This window comes from Bidens hawaiensis, unplaced genomic scaffold, assembly GCF_021521415.1.
Source record: "Bidens hawaiensis isolate Kalapana, Puna unplaced genomic scaffold, B.hawaiensis_p1.1 tig00021515_1, whole genome shotgun sequence".
Lineage (NCBI taxonomy): Eukaryota > Viridiplantae > Streptophyta > Magnoliopsida > Asterales > Asteraceae > Bidens > Bidens hawaiensis.
The window spans coordinates 130,701-151,464 of record NW_027493348.1 but is presented as its reverse complement, the minus strand read 5'-3'; the positions used below and the strand labels follow the sequence as shown (position 1 = coordinate 151,464).

At 37.4% G+C, this 20,764-nt stretch overlaps 1 pseudogene across 1 annotated transcript; it reads left to right on the top strand.

Moving 5' to 3' along the window:
• Positions 1-13,033: 13,033 nt before the first annotated feature.
• Positions 13,034-15,224, top strand: LOC143563754 (zinc transporter 11-like; annotated as a pseudogene). Its single transcript, XR_013140721.1, has 2 exons — positions 13,034-13,619; positions 14,659-15,224. The product of XR_013140721.1 is annotated as a zinc transporter 11-like (transcript).
• The last annotated feature ends 5,540 nt before the right edge of the window (positions 15,225-20,764 follow it).

Sequence of the window (20,764 nt, the reverse complement as noted above, 5' to 3'; positions counted from 1 at the left end):
AAATCAACTACAGTCGTCCCTCCTGGTTGAACATGGGAGAATTATAGATGCTATGAAGGAGTTCTTGGCATCTCAGGGGGAGACAGGCTGTAAAGGCGACGAGTTAAGGACAAAGAAGAGAAATGATAGAGACGATGATCCCAATGCATCGAAAGGTGCAGGTGGTGAGTTGCCAAGAACTACTCAAGCTCTTGGGACTTCCACAGATCAGGGGGAGTCTGCAGGTGCGGCGGGCAGTTCTGGTGGTGATGAGGTGGTGATGGTTGATGATGAAGAAATGGGAGATGATGTGATTGATGCTTTGAAAGAATTAGATGATGATATGTTTAGTGATGATGTGTTGTTGATGATGATGTATTGCCAGTCGAAGAGATTGAAAAGATTGGTGCTCAGATTGTGATTGAAGAAGATGTTGAAGAAGGTGAAATAGAAGAAGAGAATGTGGAGCATGACATTCCAGGTGTGGAGAAAGCAGATATGGGTAACGAGACAGTAATCGATGAGACTGAATGGGAAGAGCAGCCTAGGTGGAAGGAAGGCTATGCTCAGTGGTTCGTCAAAATGAAGAAACCGGCGGTCCCTACAATGTTTAAGAAGAGTTACAATATTAAAGGCTATGCTGAAGCGAAGAAAGGGATTATTTGCTGGATCTATGATGAGCAGTTGAAGCTCTTTGTGATTAAACGGTATGACGGCGTTCAGTATTTTAAAAGAATGTTAAGGTCGTTGAATACACTGCCGGAATGTGAAGTGAAAGACTTAGCCAGATTGGGGTTAATCAATCGGAGTGACGATAATATGGCTAGAGTTATTGGGAAAATTGTATGGAGAGAGAGTATAAAAGAGAAGAAGTTTGAGCTGTTGAAACCGCATAAGGGAAAACTTGTTGAAGACAAGGATAGAGGTTTGAGAGCTGATGGAAAACCTTGGATGGTCATCAAGTATAAACCGATCCGGTGTTTGAAAGAAGTACCGATGAAGCTTATGCCCAAGGATGTGCTTAAAGACCTAAAGTGGTGGTTTGTGGATTGTGAGACAGCAGAGGCAGTGATGGAAGACGAGGATGAACAAGAGCTCCTAAGAGTTTACGATCCGATGCGTTTGGTAAACTTATCGCAAGCTGATCTGCAGGTGCTCAATGAGAAGAAAATCTTTTATATTCCTGCTTGAAAGGACGAAGCGAGGAAGTATCAAAGAGTTGTGTCAGTTTGTGTTAGAGAAGGAGTGCATGCGTGAAGATACAAGGTTGAAGATTACAAGACAAGTGCTTAAAGATCAAGATATGAAGCTACTGCCAAGGGGGAGTCTGTTGGTGCATAATGTCAGTAGTTCATAGTCTAGTGTCTGTAATCGAGTCTGTAATGTTTAATTATGTTTTGTATGTTTAAGCGAAGTTACTGACAAGTTCGCTTAACAGGCGAACTTGTTAGTCAAGCGAAGTTATGGACAACTTCGCCTGAACATGCCAGGCGAAGTTGTCGTGTATTTATATACCTAGCTTACGGCTTAGTTAAAAGACAGTTAGTTGTTCGTTTCAGTAGTTTATCAAGTTCATTGTAACGTGAGGACGAGAGTCTGTAATAGTGATATCGTATCACGTGTTTGAGTTATTATATAACGTGTGTTCGTTTCGTGTGTTCGTGTGATTCGTGTTCTATACTCGTAACGATCTACGCAGGGATTCCGCACCTGAGTTGATCGAGATATCTCGTGCGATCCGTCCAGGGAACCTACATCCACAAGAGATTCTTCACGCCTTCAGAAAATATAAAACCGCCAGAGAGCTATGGGAAGCGCTTGAAAACCGATATGAAGGTAATGTGGGGATACGTGCATCCAAGATTAAGCTACTCAAAACCCAATTCTCGGTGTTCAAGTATTTGAAGAATGAATCACTTGATGATATCATCACAAGATATTATCACCTGATGACCGAACTCAGCAATTATTCCATTGTTTACAAAGAAGAGGAGATCGTAGAAAAACTTCTTGATGCTCTCCCACCGAAATGGGAAATGTACACTGTCTTGATGAGAGAAGATAAACAGTTTGCCAACATTGACTTGGAAACAGCAGTCAATAAACTACGAACTTTTGAACTTAACATGGTTCGAAAAGAGACACCAACTGATCAGGTTCAGGATCCGGGAATGTATGGTGCGAAAGTTAATTCAAGTTCAAGTTCAAAGTCAGAATCATCTGCTTACTACTCAAAGGGAGACTCGAGCGCTAACTCAACTCATGAAGGTCATGTAACTCTCAACATGGATGGTGATGTGTGTTTCGTAGCTGGTGGAACAAATGCTTCTAAACCTCAAGCAACAAAGGGTAGTTTTTCCTCAAGTGTTCCGAACAACAAATACTCTCAGATGCCCATGAGTGTTAAATCTGCTGAACAGCAGTTTGCTCTCTATGCATCTTTCATTGCTTATTATGAAAACTACATCAAAGGAAAAATAGTTGATCCCTCAACTTTGGATGAAGACTATGATCAGATTGATGCTGATGATCTAGAAGAGATGGATCTGCAGTGGCAGATGGCAATGATAGTAAGAATAGTTAAAAGGTTTATGAAGAAGACTGGTAGAAAATTCGTTGGTGAAAGACCAGGTTTTGATAAGTCAAAAGTCCAGTGTTAAACTGTCAACAGAATAACCACTTTGCTAAAGAATACACAAATGACAGAGTAGAACGCAGTCAAAACAGGTCTACACAACAGAGTGGTGGTGTTAGTGAAAATAAGGCTATGGTATCTAGACACAATAGCGGGTATAACTGGAATCTACAAGTTGAGGAAGACTTCGAACAGGCAAATTTGGTGAACATCGAAACTGCAGGAAGTGAGAAAGTGACTGGAGAAAATCAAGCTTACATGGCATAAGTGAACGATCAGCTTTCTGAGGTAAGTTCTAAACTCCCTTGTACGAAATGTGAAAATTTGTCGGAACAATTGAAAACAATAACTGATCAGTTTGTTAGTTTAGATGCTCAATTTAAAACATTAAAAGAAGATCATCATTACACTAAAACTAGAGAAAACAGTTACTCGGTAAAAATAAAAGCTAGTGAAAAAGATATCAGAAGTCTTAAAGCAAGTCTAGCTGAAAAAATACAAGTAATTGATCTTAGCTATGAAGTGTTAGAAGAGAAAACCAAACTAATTGCTGAAAGGGATAAACAGATAGCTGATTACCAGGTGAAAGTGGTGGAACTAAACAGAAAGCTTAAGCAATTTAGAAATTCCTCCGCAATACTTGATCACCTCGTAAGTGAACAACGTTCTCCAGTTAAAAGAGGAGGAATTGGATATTCTGAAGTTCCACCACCTTATAATCATAACTATACTTATGATCCTAGTAATCAGAAATCTGTTGATGTTGAAATTGATCAGACAGTTCCTGTTAAGGTTACTATTAAAGATCCAGAAGTTAGTAAAAGCGAAACGAGTAAGCCTGTTTCGAATGTTAAGATTTCGGTTCCTAGTTCTGTCTCATCAAATTCAGACAAGACATCCGAGTCTAGTGAGACAAAAGAAGGGGCAGTGTTACTAAAACGTGGAGAGGAACATAAACCAACTGAAAAGAATTCTCCACTAAACCCGTATGTCCCACCATATGTTAGACAAACGGGCAGTAATGCAACCTCAACATCTAAAACAACTGTTGAGACGAAAGTTGAACACATGAGTTGTTTCAGATGCAATAAAATAGGACACCTGATTGCCCTCTGAATCAGAGATTCAGAGGTATGAGGCCTTCGAAAACTGAGAATAGAGCTAACAGTAATTACTATAATGGTAAGAATGCAAACTCATCAAAGTTCAGATATTGGACTAATCCAGGTTTTCAAAGAAATCGATCTCGGTTTTTCCCTGTTAACAACCAAATCATTAGTTATAATTCATTTAATTCACGAAGGTTTGGATGGCCTCATAGTCAATCTACAAGAAGGTATCCTTTTAGGACTTACAGAAATCATTCTAATACTAACTTTGGACAGCCAAAGTACAGGATGCCTTTTAACAGATTTAATCGACCCAAGACCAATAGATCTTGGGTCCCCAGATTTTAATCCTTTACTTTAATCGTGCAGGAACAGTTGAACAGGGCTGCAAACAATCTATGGGTTGTGGATAGCGGCTGTTCCCAGCACATGACGGGTAACAAGAATTTGTTACACGAATAGAAACCTGTTCAGGGAGGTAGAGTAAGTTTTGCTGGAGAGAGTGGTGGTAGAATTACTGGAATTGGGACGGTGACTAATGGTAAAATGAAGTTAGAAAAGGTGAATTTCGTTGAAGAGCTGAAGCATAATTTGCTGAGTGTGTCTCAGATCTGTGACAAAGATTACACTGTGCACTTTACCAAAAATGAAGCGATTGTACTGTATCCTGGTTTCAAGATACCAGAGGCATGGATAGTGATGAAGGCTCCAAGGGAAAAGAATACATATGTAATGGACATGAGGTCGACTGAGATGGCAACAGAAGAATCATGTCTTCTGTCAAAAGCAACTGAATCGGAGTCCGAGTTATGGCATCGAAGAATGGGGCATATACATCTTCGAAAAATGAAGTACATTGTCAAGAATGGGCTGGTGCTGGGTGTTCCCTTGAAAAATTTCAACTTTGAAGACCAATGTCTATCGTGCAAGCAGGGAAAGCAACACAAGAAATCTCATCACACCAAGAAGGTTAATTCAATAGTCAGTACCCTAGACCTACTTCTCATGGATCTCTTCGGTCTCGTGAATGTAAAAAGCCTAGGTGGAACATCATACTGCTTGGTGATAACTGATGATTTCTCTCAATATTCTTGGGTATATTTCCTGAAGCAAAGAATGAAACGGTTCAGTTGGTAATTAACTTGATTACCAAGGTTGAGAATATTATGGGGAGAAAGGTTAAATACATCAGGAGTGACAATGGGAAAGAGTTCAAAACCTATCAGATGGAGATATTCTGCTTACAGAAAGGGATAGACCACCAGTACAGCGCTCCGTATACTCCGCAACAAATGGGGTGGCTGAGAGGAAGAACAGAACGCTAATTGAAGGAGCCAGAACCATGCTGGCTGATTCTAAACTTCCTGTGGTGTTCTGGGCTGAAGCTGTTGCAACAGCTTGTTATATCCTTAATCGAGTTTTAACTGTTAAAAGATTGAATAAAACATGTTATGAACTTATGCATGGTAGAAAGCCTAACTTGAATGGTCTCGAACCATTCGGGTCCCCGTGTTCGATATTAAAGACGAACTCAAAATTTGGTGAGATAGCCGACGAAGGTATTTTAGTCGGATATGTTGTTGGGAAATCCAACAGACGAGTCTTTAATCTATCGACCAGCAAGGTTGAGGTGGTGTGTAACTCTGACACCACAAGTTACAAATCACCAAAACCAAGCACGGGACCCACTGGGGCTTTCGACTATGATAAGCTTTTTAAATCTTTTAATTTGCCTTACTTGGATTGTGCAGAAGTTGATGAGAGAATAGCTACGAAGATTCTTTATGATGAGGAAGAAAGTGTTGTGCAACGACCGCAGTACGATGAATGTCAACCTTCCTCGTCAAATGCTGTTGATACCCCTGCTGCCTCTACAGAAGAGGAATTCTTCAATCCTTTTCACTCTCAACAACAATCACCCATTGATGAACTATCTTCGAACCTGGAAGACAATCTGCAAGTCAGTTCGGTTCCGACTACGAGTGTTCACAAAAATCACCCTTTGGAGAACGTGATAGGTGAACTGTCCGACGGTGTACAAACAAGACGAAGCTTGAATGAGCACACTTGTGTTTACACAAGCATTAAAGATACAGGCATCATTAACGAATGCTTATACACCTGCTTCATCAGCCAGATTGAACCAAAGAACTATCAAATGGCTCTCAAGGACAGCTCGTGGGTCGAAGTCATGCAAGAAGAGTTAGCCCAGTTCAAGAAGATGGAGGTATGGAATTTGGTTGCAAAACCGAAGAATGTGCATGTGATTGGTACCAAATGGGTTTTCAAATGTAAGAGAGATGAGAAAGGAATAATCATAAGGAACAAGGCAAGGCTGGTTGTAAAAGGTTTTAATCAGCAAGAGGGGATCGACTACAATGAAGTGTTTGCGCCCGTGGCAAGATTGGAAGCGATTCGACTGTTTTTGGCATTTGCTGCACACTAGGAGATGAAGGTGTTCCAGTTAGACGTGAAAAGTGCATTTCTTAACGGTAAAGTCGATGAGGTTGTGTACGTTGAGCAGCCTCCGGGTTTTCCTGACCCAGAGTTTCCTGATCACGTGTACAAGCTAAGTAAAGCGCTATATGGGCTACATCAGGCCCCTCGTGCATGGTATGCAACTCTATCCGATTACTTGCTTGAGAATGAGTTTGAAAGGGGAAAGATCGATAGCACACTGTTCGTGAAGAGAAAAGGAAGAGACCTTCTTCTGGTTCAAGTCTACGTGGACGGCATCATCTTTGCTGCGTCAAAAGTCGCCATGTGTCAGGAGTTTGAAGCCGTCATGAAAAAGAGGTTTGAAATGAGTGCTATGGGTGAACTAACTTTCTTTTTAGGATTGCAGGTTGATCAGAAGAAAGATGGGATGTTCATTCATCAGACTAAATATGTCCAAGACGTTTTCAAACGCTTCAAGATGGAGGACAGCACTCCATTTGATACTCCAGTTTGCGTCAACCATAAATTGGGTGCTGATTCAGACAGTGATTCAGACGTGGACCCCACCCAATATCGGGCAATAATAGGTTCTTTAATGTATTTAACTGCATCTAGACCTGATATTATGTTTGCAGTTTGTCTTTGTGCTCGTTTTCAGGCAAACCCAAAGGAATCTCACATGAAAGGTGTGAAGAGGATATTGCGTTATCTCAAAGGCAAGCCTAAGCTAGGGTTGTGGTACACGAAAGGGGGAGACTTGGAGTTAGTCGCCTACACGGATTCTGATTATGGAGGATGCAATCAGAATCGGAAGTCGACAACAGGTGGATGTCAGTTTCTTGGAGGCAGATTAGTGTCATGGCAGTGCAAGAAGCAGACCCCAGTCGCCATTTCTACCTGTGAAGCAGAATACATGGCAGCATCGAACTGCTGCTCCCAGGTTCTTTGGATACAACAGCAATTGCGCGATTACGGTCTGAATTTCACTCATACTCATATTTGCATAGATAACACTGCTGCTATCTCAGTAACTAACAATCCCGTAAAGCATAGCAAAACTAAACACATTGACATCCATCATCATTTTATACAGGATTGTGCTGAGAAGAAATTGATAGTGCTCGAAAAGGTTGATTCGTTAGATAATTTCGCTGATTTGTTTACTAAAGCGTTTGACAAAACTCGTTTTCAAAACCTTGTTGAGCTAAATGGGATGATCAATCCCGAGTAACCGTGTTTTTCGTTTTTACTTTCAAAAAAAAAACGTCACTATCGCTTAGAATTATGTCGGTTGCTTCAGTTTGAAGGACATATCTTCGGATATGTTTGGTCCTCATTTCTACCTGTATAGTATGAGGATCGCCATTAACCAGATGACTGAAAGTGACCGGGGCGGTTTATGATGTGTTTTTATTCTTTCGCTGAAAATTAGTCGTTCATAATTAGTTAGAAGGACACATACTCGTATGTGGTCGGTCCAGCTGATCCATTGGATCTTCAGGATAGCCGTTTACCTGAAGACTTCGACTTGATCGGGGCAATAGAAGTTAAAAATATTTTTAAAATGGGAGATGAAATAATTTTTCAAGTCTACTACTTCGTAAGAAGTTTCTTTACTATGTTTAAAAGGAAATTGATCCAACCTTGGAAAGTGATAGATAAACTAATTCTGTGTACTTAACTAGTGAAGTTATTAGGCCTAAAAGACTTTAGAACAGTCATTGTATGTCATGGTAGCTTTTTATGGTGCGTAAAAGTAGAAGTGATACTAACTAAATCTCCTCGATCTTACGTGGAAACTCCTTAAGAGTGGTGCATGTCTCCATATATATCTTTCCGAATGATAGGCAGAAAAGCGATTACCCAGTCATACACGAGCCCGTGAGTGTTCTGGTTCCCGAGAAGATGGTTTGTCAAGAAACTGCAGTGATTGATAAATTTCTTCTCAAGGAAGTGGCCTTTCCTCTTGATAGAAATCGTATTTGTATCAGGATGAAAGAAGTAATAACCACTTTAGTTATAGTATCCGACGTAAACAACTTTTACACCGCGGGGATCAAGTTTGTCATCAGACTCACTTGAGATGTAAGAATCACATCCCCATACTCTAAGGTAAGACAATTTGGGCTTCTTTCCCTTATTCCATATCTCATATGGGGTTTTGTCTATCTTCTTAGTTGGAGCTAGATTGACAATGCGGGCGGCGGTCATAAGGGCATAACCCCAGAAGGAATGAGGCAAGTTAGTTCTACACATCATCGATCGAACCATGTTTAGCAAAGTTCGATTTCTCCTCTCGCTCACGCCATTATGTTGGGGTGTACCAGGTGGAGTGAGCTGAGAAACAATTCCATTCTCTTTTAGATGAGTAATGAATTATGAGCTGAGATACTCTCCACCTCGATCTGATCGAAGCATTTTAATGGATTTACCAAGTTGTTTTTCCACTTCCTTTTGAAACTCTTTGAACCTTTCAAAAGTTTCATGCTTGTGTTTCATAAGATACACATAAGCGTGTCGACTATAATCGTCGATAAAAGAAATGAAGTATCTTTTATGGTTTCTAGTCATGGTTCTGAAAGGTCCACATACATCAGAATGTATGAGTCCTAACAGATTACTTGATCGTTCACTTTTATGAGTGAAGGAGTCTTTGGCGAGTTTGCCAGCTAAGCAAGATTCGCAATCATCAAACGAGTCCGGTCCTGTGGATTCAATAATCCCTTCGGATTGGAGTCTTTTAACTCTTTCCTTGCTTATGTGGCCAAGTCGGCAATGCCATAGAAAAGTATCATTGATGCTAGTCTTGATACGTTTTGAAAGATGATATACGTTATTGTCAGGTTGAACATCAATCTCATAAATACTATTTCGAGGTTTAGCCTCAAAATAAAAGATATCATTTAAGTAAGCAGAAATAGCCATGCCATTAAAAACGTAATTAAAACCATGTTCAAGCAACAATGAAAATGAAATAATGTTTCTGGTCAAACCAGGAGCATACAAACAATTATTCAAAGGAAAAACTAGGCCGGATGGACAAGTAAAATGAAAAACTCCATTTGCCAGAACTGGTACTCTCTTCCCATCTCCAACGATGAGTTACATGCTGCCTTTCTTCAGTTTCTTCCACTTCTCAGGCTCCTGCAAGATATTAACAATGTGGAAACCACATCCGGTATCAAATACCCATGTGTTGCTAAAGACAGTGAAAATTTCAATAACGTATATGGAAATACCTCAAGAAGAATCTTCACCATTGGCCTTCCTCTTCGCTAGCTCAGCTAGATGTTCGGGGCAGTTACGCATCCAGTGCCCCATCTTGTTGCACTTGAAGCACTGGCGCTCCTCAGGAGGCGGCGGTGGTGCCTTTGCACTTGAAGCACTTGTTGCACTTTCTTGTTAGTGTTGGTGGCAGATTTGGCAGCAACAACAACTTTCTTCTTGCCTTTTCCCATATAACCTTGATTCTTGGGTTTGGGCTTCTTTACACCAGCAGATCGGATCATCAGAACTTGATTGGTCCTAGAAGGAATGTTCATCTCAGCCGTTTTGAGCATGTTGTGCAGCTCCGGCACTGTCTTTACCCAGCCATTCATGTTGAAATTCATTATGAACTAGTCGTAAGAGCTGGGGAGAGAGTTGAGGATGAAATCCGATGCCATCTCATCAAGCATGGGATAATCAAGTTCCTAGAGCTATTCGATGTGCCCCTTCATCTTAAGAACATGTGCATTGACGGGAGACCCTTCTGCCATCTTGCAACTTATGAGTTGTTTCATGGTATCGAACCGCTCCTGACGGGCTTGTTTCTGGAACATGCCTTTGAGTTGTTCCAGCATCTCATAGGCACCGAAGTCTTCTAAGCCTTTAGCAAGCTCAGAAGTCATGGTGGCTAGCATAATACAGGAGACCTCAGTCGATTCATCCCTATGCTTGTCAAGAGCTTTTCGAGCAGCGGCTGTGTTGTTTTAAGGCTCGTTTGGAACAGGTCCATCGAGAACATACAGGCGCTTTGTCATAGTAAGAACGAGTCTTAAGTTGCGGTGCCATTCGATGAAGTTGGTACCGTTTAGTTTCTCCATCTCAAGGATAGACTTAAGGGCGTAGGGTGAATTTTCATTTGAAGACATCTGATTAATAAAGCAAAATTAAATTTATGTAGTATTTTCGATGTTGTAATCCCATTATTAATGACCAATAACATTAATGAAATAATAGTATGAGAATCTGGCTTCCAGTTATTAAAGGCAGCTATAGCACACAACATTAATAAGTGGTTAGGCAGATTGACAACGATTGTCAATTGTGAATAGAGCACAACTCTCGGTTATGAGGTCTATAGAGACAACGATTGTCTGTATGGATACGTTTAGCCTCATCTTGCCCACTTTAAGTCTCCAGACAGCTTTAGCACGTAACATGAGGGTAAAGTAATAGTTGTCCTAGTATAATGACGTGTGAAAGGGTCGGGTGTGTCAACGAAACGCTTTCACCTTGATGGGATAGGCTAGAAAACAAGTGCGGTGCTGTAGCTCCAAACACTCGAAATTTCGCATTATGCCTCAAGTGTGACTTGTAGTAGAATTGGCATAAACTATTGGTTTTAAATTGGGATTAATTTTAAAATTACCAAATAGAGTAAAAGTCAAATTTTACTGTATTTATTATCGGGACGAATTGATGAACTCTTTCATCTCTCAGGACACTTAGTTTTAAATAACCTATTAAAACTAAGTTTTTCGTAATATAACTAACCAATTTTAAGTTAATAGAAAACTATTAAGTTATTAGTTTTGGAAATCAAAACGCTTTTAATTTGCAAAACATAAATGGTTAATTAAAAAATGTTTATTTTCCAATTTTATTTGGTATTAAATTGGTGATAATATAATCCTATTATAAACAAATCAAGCAACCAAAATAGCAAATAATAATATGTAAATCCTTATGGCCAAAAGGTGATCGGTCTCGCTAGAGCCAATTAGGGAGACCGATCGGGTCAAGGGGTTCACAACACAAAACAACCACAAGGATGGACTTCAAGGTGCATCCCGTCATCTTGTCTGAATTCCCACTAACTCCAAGAAATCCTTGAGCTCGTCCTCGGTTATCATCGCATCTTCTTTTATACAAATTTATAAACTAACAACAATTTGCCCTATTACAAATTTGAACCATCCAATATGGCCAAAAAGAAAACCGAAAAATAAAATAATAACCGATTACAATTTTGAACCATCTATATGGCCAAAAACAAACTCAAGATCTAAACACAACCAAACAAACATAGGTCGGGGCCGGATTTACATATTCAAAATAAATAAATTTCGGGTCGTTTTGACTTGGTCAAATAAAATAAACAAAAATTTTGACCAAATCTAAAATTACCCGAAAACTAATCTAGATCTACAAACTTTAAACGATTTAAAGTTTGAGATGTAGATCCGGTTTAAACGAACCGGAATCGACTCGTACGTTGTAACCGCGGCTCTGATACCACTGTTGGGTTTCAACGGTGGTTCGGAACGAAAACGGTCAAACTTTTTAACCCGTTTTAGTTAATTATTTCGTTTAAGTAATTATTAATCAATATTAATAATTTATATATAAAAACGTATTATAAAACGCAGCGGAAAACAAATTATTAAATCAAACCGGAAACCCGAACTCGGATCCGGTTACAACTATACGAGCATGATAATAAATAAATCAACCATAGATCTAGTTTGATAGTTTATACCTCGGTTATCGAAACCGAGTGAAACACCGAGATCTAATGAACGTTGCTAGAGGTTGACACGAACAATCCGGTAACTGGTATGGCGGCAGAGGACGGCGGCGCGGCAGGTGGCGGCGGCGTAGCAGCTCCGGCGGCAACAGTTGGTCACGGCAACGAACGGCAGCGGCCTACGGCGGCTACAGTGGCAAATAGAGCAGTGACGGTGGCCGGAAACAACAACACGGGCAATAACTATGGCTATGGTGGTGTTCCGGCGAGGTGTAGAGGCTGGCGGAGGTGGCGGCGGTTTTCCGGTGACCGGAATTACGGCCGGCGCCGGCAGCAGGTTAGGGTGGCTAGGGTTTTTGCTAATGATGGATTAAGATGATAATAAACAATGATTTGTTTATATTAGATTAGGGTTAAACCTAATCTCAAACTCATTGGGCTTTTGGCCCAGCCATCAACTTAAAGCCTAGTCCACTAACAATCTCGATTATTCATGTCTGGCCCATTTAAGATTAAGTAGGCTCGGAGTTCGTTAATCTCGGTGTAACTCTTACCGGGTCAATTCGGTTCGGTCCGCGTTGACTTGACCTGAACCGACCATAATATCCAACATACCTCCACCCGCAAAACCTGGCCGGGTTTTTAGAAAACGGTTTCAAAACACTGGTGTTATGTATTATTTATAGTTAGATTTTGTATAATGTCAAATAAAGTTCGATAGTTTGAAAAGGTCTTAGCATTTTAGTTTGTTTTATGCCTTCAAAAACGTTGAGCCACCCTTGACCATAAGCTAGTGTCATGAGGCTTTAAGCCCGTGACGGGTTTTCATGTGGGCACGAAACTACAAAAAAAAAGTTGATCTGAAACAAAATGGTGTTCTCTATCGAGTTGCTATCTGAGTCCATAATCTTTACGGTGTGGATTTTTAGACATTTCATTTTCATAATGGAGTCAAGATACTATGTATCCTTTAACAATGTTTTGTGAAAATTTACAAAAGACGAGTCAGCTTGCTAATTCCTATAGGCCAGGTAATTAAGTGACCGGAGAAATTAAATAACCCACGACTGAATCATCGATCACACCATTTATGTTCTCGTTATCAAGATCCAGTCCACCTATAACATGCCCATCATTGTCACATGTAACAACCATTTTAAATGCTAACCAAGTTTATGTGGTTCATATATTAAACACCTCCACTACTATCGATATTTTTTGTTCATAAACCAATTAAACCTTGTCTAACTCCTTCATTGTACTCAAACCCAACATGTTCCGTTACCTTTTATTCATCTCTCTTGTCCTCTTGCTCGTAATCTCCACCTCTGCTCATGGCGATGGTGGTGATCACGACGATGATGATGATGATAACACCACCACCAACCAAAAACCGAACCTCAGGCAAAATCTTTGATTCTAGTGAAGATTTGTTGTTTTGTAATAATATTTATTGGGACTTTTGTAGGCGGTGTGTCTCCGTATTTCTTTAAATGGAATGAGGAGTTCTTGGTCCTCGGCACCCAGTTCGCTGGTGGCGTGTTTCTTGGAACCGCGATGATGCATTTCCTGAGCGATTCTCATGAAACGTTTGAAGAGTTGACAAGTGTTGAATACCCTTTTGCGTTTATGTTGGCTTGTGCAGGCTATTTGCTTACTATGTTTGCTGATAGTGTCATTTCGTATGTTTATGGAAAGCAGGGTAATTTCGATATAGAGAATCGAGGTTGGTTCCTTCACTTGCATTCATAGAAAGTTACTATAGGAATATATAAGTTAGTTCTAGGTGGTTTGGAAGACTCATAAGTGTTTATATGTTCCTTTTATTTTATACATATTTGGATTGTACTTTGGGCTAGTCCGCTACGTACTCTAGACTCTGGAAATAAGTTGAAGCTTATTTATTTGGGTTGGATATTGCACAAACCAATCATATCGTACAAAAACTAAGCAAAAATCACACGGTGCATTCTTGTAAAAGTGTAATTACGTTACAACACAAATATTACTAGCGTTATTACTTTGTAGTTTTAGAACTAGCATGATAAATATTATGTTATAGTTATACATGTAGTGTAATATATATTACGATAGTTGTAAAACTATAGCATCATTGTAATTACGCTAGTCGTATATGTATTTAGTATAATTACGCTATTCAGGGTAATTCCGTCTTTGCCTCCTTTTATTCCGCACATTTCGCACGATAAAAATCGTTTATTAGATCCAAACCCTAGTTTTCTGTTTTTTATTCCATATATAATTTAGTTATTTTTTCTTTTAAGTTGTGTTTGTTAATATTATATATCTTTATCAAAATGAAAAGATTTGTTTAGTTTTTTCTAAAACTCCGATGTAATTTATATCGAAACCCAAGTTAAATTTCAAAAATAAAGTATGTTTTTAAAAATAACTTTAATTTAATAAACTTTATATCAATAAAATTGTATCATTAAATTTAGAAAAACAATTAATGAGCGCAATTTCTTAATAAGGCGACATGCTATATGCTAACTAAATATTAATAAATAAATAAATAAATAAAATGTACACGAGTGAGTACCTTGATTGCAAACTTATTGGACCTTCTTTTTCTTAGTCTACTACCATTCTCATGGCTCAAAGACCACCTATAAAGCATAGACATTGTCTCCTAAAGTTACCTAGAAATCAAAAGAACTTTTTACTATATATATTGCTTGCTAAACAATTAACCCATACTTTCTCAAGAAGCAACATAATAATACATAGGTTGTTGATTACAGGGCGCAACAGGCATGGAAGAGACGAAACGAGCAATTCAAAGACCGCAATATCATCAGTTTCTTCGCTCGTGGACAGCATGCTGCTAATAGTTGCATTGTGTTTCCACTCAGTGTTTGAAGGTATCGATATCGGAATTGCAGACTCCCAATCAGATGCCTGGAAAGCCCTGTGGACCATATTTATTCACAAGATCTTCGCAGCAGCTGCAATGGTCATTGCTCTTTTAAGGATGATTCCAGACCGTGCCTTTTTATCGTGTGCAGCGTATGTTTTTGCTTTCGGGATCTCAAGCCCGATTGGGGTGGGAATCGGAATCATAATCGATGACACCAAAGAGGGTTGTGTTGCGGATTGGATATTTGCTATATCAATGGGAATAGCTTGTGGGGTGTTTGTGTACGTATCGATTAACCATCTGTTACGAGGTTATCAAGCAAGGAAACCCGCGGCTGTAGACACTCCCCACCATAAGTTGTTAGCTGTAATGTTAGGGATTGGTGTGATTGCTGTGGTAATGTTCTGGGATTAACTTATGGTGGAATTGAATCCTTAAAAGATATATTTAGTTGATGCATAATGATGGTCAAAAGTAATGTATTGATGATAACTGTAAAAAATATTAAACTAATAATATAGTTAGGTTTTGGATTGTATATTTATTTGTTATTAAAACATTCATGTTTGGGTTGACATGTTTAACATATTTGTCAACCCTAAAAAATTTCATAATTAAGCAAGTTGACTTGCTAACCTTGCAACTCATTTATGTTTACAACTTAATTACAACTCGCTAACATGTTTGACTGATATGTTTAGATAAATAGGTTAATGGGTCTTGTTTAAGTTATACGGTTTTAAGGGTGACCGGGTTGTTGCAATTACATGCCAAAACTCAATATATATATCATTATGGTTAGCTAATTGTGAAGTTACATCAAGATACATGTTGTTGATAAGCGCATTGTACAAATATATCACTCTATGGTAGCTAGTTGTGGAAGTTACACAACTTGCTTTCCGCACTTCATCAAAACTGTCCAAGACCATATGGGGCAAGTTCTTAGAGTTTTAGCTTGCAGGGAAGACTTCCCATTACTGAATCAAATGATTATATTTCAATGTGGCTAGATCTAATATTTCAAATTGGTCCGTTTTGGATTTCCATTGTGACATGGCTTACAAGTTGGCAATCCAAGTCTATAACACCATTGCTAAATCTGTGAACTTATAAAGAAAGGGATATCGGTTCGGTTTTGATCACCCAAGTGAAGGATAGTGCAAGTGTTGTTAAATGTTATTAAACATTTGATCCACAAAGTCTTTGGTAACATTCTAAGGTGTTTTTGACTTATCAAATACTTACATACATCACATATACCATTAGCTAGAAGAAGGTTGTTCTTCCATCTTTGATCTTAACAACTTTTGGTTTGAGTATTCATAGGATATATTTTAGGGTTTTAAAGAGGACAAAAATATAGTTATTACATTGAATGAGGTTTTAACTCATAAAAAGACGTTTGTACATTGGAAGCTTTGTGAAAGATTATAATAACGAAGATGAAACAAACTATGAAAGTAGTTTTGGTTAAGGAAAATGAGCTATAAGTTACGGTGTAAAATCATCAAAGCAACTTATGAGCCTAATAGTGGTTTTTCTTTATCACATGAACTGGTCTTAGAAAAGATGTATGAGATGGGCCAGGCCGGCCGGGCGGGCTGTATATTTTAACTACAATAAAATATAGGTTAGCTATAAGTTACTTTGGGAGTTTGGGGTGTGCCATCATAGAATATAAGTTACTTTGGGAGTTTGGGACTAAGTTTTATCTATGGGATTATGTAACATCCTACTTTTGGTTATAAGAATAATATAAATTTCGTCTATTTATAATGGGTCGTTATCAGTTTAGATAAATAGAATACGAGTTGGGCTAGTGTTGGGTTAAATGAATATGGGTTATAGACTTGGGTATATAAAGAAAGAAGGAAAGACCATGGGCTTAAGCCGATGATCCATAAATACATAAAGCTTAATCACCATCTAATTCTCCATTCTACACATATTCCATACACCACCCAAAACACACACTTAAGATCTCTCTCTCTAGTTCTTCCCTTTTCTCTAGCCGAAACCAAGAAGGAAACTGAGCACTGACCCGAGGTAATGATAGTTTAATATTGTATAAGCTTAACCTGTTAGATATAGTCACGAAACAACGAGCCGACACCGTTAAACCGTTTAAGTCACGAGATCCGGGTGGAATCGGGTATAAACCGAACCTATTATGAGCTTAGTGGTCGCCTTAGCTTAGATCTGGATCGAACGGGACGAAAAACGGTGAAAAACGAGCTAAAACTCGTTTTTCCGACGTGTTCGCGGTTTTCCGGCAATGGCGGCGCCGGAAAAGTTAATACGAGGTAAGGAGGTGTCAGGGAATGTTCTGACATTCCCTGACCTAATCCTAATTCGCTATGGAAAACTAACGAATTAACAAGTAATTCGTTAGCGGATATCTAACGAACTAGACTTGATTCGTGAATTGATTCGTTAACGAAAGAAGAACGAACTAACCCCAGTTCGTTAAGGTCCAACTCGTTATGATGACCAGTTCGTTAAGGACCAGTTCATTTTAAGGTCCAATTCGTCATAAGGACCAGTTCGTTATAAGGTCCAATTCGTCATAAGGACCAGTTCGTTATGAGGTCTAATTCGTTACAAAGCCAGATTCGTTATAATAGTTAATTCGCTATGAACTCCCATTCGTTAAGAACTGAATAACAAATTAGAACTTTGATAAAATGACATAACAGTCCCCGGACTTATAAAAGAATGAATTAATTACAATTAGGCCCTTGAACTTTTGAGTTAGCAAATTAATTAATGATTCAAAAATCTTAATGGAAAATGTGTTATGACAGTTAATGGAAATAAAACTTTTCCAAGCTGACCTGGCAGCTCGACCCCAGCCAGGGGCTCTGCCCCTTGGACCCTGCTAGGGGCTGCCGCCCCTAGACCCCGCTGCCAGGGGAGCTGCCCCCGGACCCCCGTCCGTTGAGGGTTATAATTAGAATAGAAACGTGATATGGCTAGTGATAGATAATTGATACGAGTAATTGTTATACAGTTAGCCGTGCCCAACTGAAGAAAGGAATAACTATTAACGGTGAACGTAACCGACTTCAGGTGAGTTTCTAGCCCCATTCCTTGTTATGTTTTCGGGGTTGTGTGCATACTCGATGTGATTAGTTAATACACTTATCCTAAGTGATAAGTGTATGCCATATATGTATTATGTGAAATGTATGAATGGTTTCTTGTCGATACATGAACGATCTTCGGAATTGCATGTCTTGCCAGGAAATGGTTGATGTTATATGTATGTTGTAAGATGAAGAATGAATGATGTATGTATGAAACTTACTATTATGTATATAGAAAAGTATGTTAAAAAGGTATGGAAGAAAGGGTGCCGGACCCTAATAATATCCTAGGATGAAGGGTACCAGACCCTAATAATATCCGAGGATGAAGGGCACCGGACCCTAATAATATCCGAGGATGAAGAGCACAGGACCCTAATAATATCCGAGGATGAAGGGCACCGGACCCTAATAATATCCGAGGATGTAGGGTACCGGACCCTAATAATATCCGAGGTATGTAGGGCGAATGCTCTTTATAACATAAGGTTAGATATGTATGTGTATGAAAGATTGATGGACAGGTTAAGTATGTAATGTATACCTACGGGCACGTGTATGTGTATGTAAAGTAAGTTATGTGATTAACTAGAACTCACTCAGCGTAGCTGACTTTTAGTATGCACGCAGGCAAATAGGTTGAGGCAGCTGGCATGATTGAAGACACATGGCATGGAATCGAAGAGATTGGCATCTCGAAGAAATGTTGTGATATTTTAAAGACTATGTTTTATTTTAAATGACTATGAATGTTTTATAAGACAAGATTTGAAGGTTATGTAACATATTATGGTTGAAGCTTTAATGTTCCGCGAATGTTTTAATTAACTCTGATTTAGAACTGTGTTTATGAGTAAATCCAACACCAAAGTAGGGCTACCGGTAACGGGGCCTTACAGATTAAAGTGTGAACAAGTTAAATGCTGATGAATTACTGTATATTTCTTTTTTAAAAGCTTAATTTGAGTTAAGTGGCCTCGAGCCAAAATATATTATGTTAAGATTGATTAATAGACTTGTAAATTAAACGATTGTTTATATTTATATAATGTTATTCATATAAATTATAAAATCATAAAGTATTAGTATATGCATTAATATGACAGAAAGAATTAATCTATAATAATAAGTAGCTTTAGAACCCGTGTGATACACAGAAAGCTCAAAAGGAATACAATTAAACTTTAAATATTGATTAAATTAAAGAAATCCATATTTTGTCAACTTAAATAGTTTAATAAGTTTAAATTATATTTTCTAATAGAATATTTATAAGAATACGTGATGAATTGTCACACAATTTATTCATAATCATGAAAAAGATGCATCTATTGATTTTATAAGTAGTAATTATATTTTTTAATGAATAACGAATTCTAACAAAAGATTATAAGATTTTTCATTATAAATGACATAAAAAGATAACATCATATACAAAATTAGCATGACTAAAACACACTTTTGTATTAAAAATTTGAAAGAGATAGATGATAACTCTATGGATCCATAGAAGTTGAATGAACACGTGAAACTAAAATTGATATTCATTTATAATTTTTTCTTGTTTTTATCTTTTTTAGACTTATTAATATTATTCATTATCTTTTACCACATTCAACTCCTACGTTGAAAGGTGTTTATAAACTGATTTAATAATAAAAAATGTACATATGATTTTATTAAAAATATAAATCTATATATTCTAATAAAGTAAAATATTGTGACACGTGTCAGTATATGCATAAGTCTCACAACTTTTCTCTCTTCAAAAACTAAGATCTTAATTGACACTAATACATGTTCATATTCACTTTCCTTTTACATTTTATTTATATTATATTTATACATTTTTATTAAAATATATATATTAACATATTATTTTACTATATATTCCATTTTGAATAACTTTTTTTCTATAAAAGATAATATAATTTTAGGAAAGTTTTAGTTTTCTCTATATTATATGATCAAAGTTTGGATATAGAAGCGTCAAGAGCAATTAGCGTTTTTCCAAAATCTTTGTATCATCAAAACAACATTAAGTCAGGAAACTAATATGGTAGTAAACAACTATCACAAAATAGGGTGTTAGCAACTGATCAAAGTTATTGGTCGCTACTTAAAAAAAATTAAGTGAATCACAAATTCTCTCCTAATATTTCAAGAAAATAAATCATTTTAAGTGGCAATCCTTAAAAGTTAAAACTAAAAGTTTGTCATTTTTAAAATCAAAAGCTTTAATTAAATTAATTCTTTTCCCAGCATGAAATTTCATATATACCATTATTAGTGTATGCATTTAAACACCAACTTTAATGTAAACATTAAAATTAAAATTCCAAAAATAACGTAAAATATAATGCAGTATCATTATTTATTTGCCAAGACAAGGTCAGCCCATTTGAAAGAGGAATTTGCCTCTTAAACGATCCTATCGAATCTGTAATCTATATTTTGTTTTCTAAAAATTATAATATTTTTAACTTCACATATATGACAAAGTATAGTTATTTATAGTCAATCTTGGTCACTCATTCAAACATGATCAAATCTTGGTAAATGCTTGTGAGACTTATGCATAAATCTACAAGTGTTACAATTATTTTACTTTATTAGAATATGTAGATGTAGACACTTGATGAAATTTAAAAATTAACAACAAACCATATTTGTTAAAAGATTGAAAAGAATATATAATTTCAAATGTTATCATTAAATATTTTACTATGTGTACTGTTGAATATTATAAAGAAAAAAACAAAACTCAAACATACTTTTGTTTTACAAAGTAATTTTTTAACTTATTAAATCAAAAATCTTTGCTTAAAAGTTGATCTGTTTTTTTTAAATCAATTCATTTATCAATTATTATTATTATTATTATTATTGTAATTTGTCATA